Below are 1,693 nucleotides of genomic sequence, written 5' to 3'. Positions count from 1 at the left end.
CAGACATAGTGATACCACCAACAGTTATTAAATTTAAAAATAATGTTTTTGAGAACGCAACAAGATTAAGTCACATCTCATTTCCACAGACCGTATGGAATCTCCCACAATCAATGTGTTTGCATTGCTGCTTGTACTCATTGAATTTGCCATTTGGGGTGACTAAAATATCGTCTTTTGCGTTTACGAACAACAGGCTAAGTATGATCACACTGCCCGAAAGCCTCGAAATTATAGAAGATATGGCATTTGCAAATAATAATTTATTAAAAGATATTACAATACCAAAAAGCGTGAAAGTGTTCAAAGAAAACGCTTTTTATAAATGCAACAAATTAAAGAAAATGAAAGTGTTTAACAAAGATATCGTTGAACATAATTATGGCATTCTCGACATGATAAATATAGAAATTTGTCAATAAAGATGTTATTCCGTTTACTGTTTTGTATTTAAGATGGGTCTCAATTATAAAAATAATTAAAAAATTAGGTTTAACAATAATATCTTTTACAACACAAATAATTATTAAAACAAGTATATATTAAAATATTATACCATATCAATACAATAAATTTAATAAAAATTGTTTCTTTCTGATATTTAAGTTTGATAAATAAAATAATAATTTAATTTATAATTTGAAATGATTGTATTTTTGTTATTGTGTATTTTTATTTAATTATAGATTCGAAATTCTTTGTAAAATACATTTAATTTCTATAATAATTGATTCGTTTAATTAAAGAGTTGTTTTTAAGTATTATTTTGTTACAAACATGAAAAACATAAAGTTTAATTTTATATTTAATTTTGTACAATAAAAATATAACAAATAAATTAAGGTAAATTAATTAAAAATTGAATTATTACTTTCGACAAAATATCCAAAACTTAAAAGCTTATTATAATAAACACCACAATCTTAACGAGAATAAAGATAATACAGTATGTGAGAATAGTATGTGAGAATGAGAAAACCCTGTGGATTCAACAAAAGTTACAATTGTGTAACTTTTATGTAATAAATTTATTATTTTTTTATTTCAAAAAATTCAAAAAGATCAAATAAAAAAATCACTTATTTACAGTTCATTTTCTCTTTCAATTTGTTTGGAAACCTACAAAGCAGCTTTCAGAGTGTGAACAGCCAGCCAGCACTTACCAACTAACTGACTCAGACCTCACGCTAAAGAATCCCAGGAATACTGGACATATCAGCCATAGCAGCTAGACGATTCAAAGCAGGCAACGTTTAATTTAAGAGTTTTTGCGAGCAAGTTCTACAAGTTAATATCTCAATAACGAAAGAACGTTTAACAAACGAATATCTTTTATTGAAAGGACTTATGACAGTTCAGACATGTATTGATCCAATCAGTGACCATTTTGACCCCGTGATAGCAAACAGTAATGTGAACTCGGCGATACAACTGATTAAAAAGATAAAAATCAATCGATTAAATTCTCAACCCCATTTTTAGTTCTTTTTGAGATTTTTTTTGGTCGTCTTTTTCTTCACAACTTTACATACAACATCCCATTTTTATTTTTCTTTTGATCAGCTTGCAAACAGACTGACAAAAATAACTTTCAAAACACCTTGGAAGCTTTCGAACTGCAGATATTTTCAAGCTTTTGGTTTTGACGCATTCAATCGAGTATAACTGTGGTATACTTAACAGTTTCGGTATT

The sequence above is a fragment of the Entamoeba invadens genome, assembly GCF_000330505.1.
Source record: "Entamoeba invadens IP1 unplaced genomic scaffold scaff_1105074726145, whole genome shotgun sequence".
NCBI lineage: Eukaryota > Evosea > Mastigamoebida > Endamoebidae > Entamoeba > Entamoeba invadens.
The sequence above is the reverse complement of the archived record's forward strand: the minus strand, read 5'-3'. Positions refer to the sequence as shown.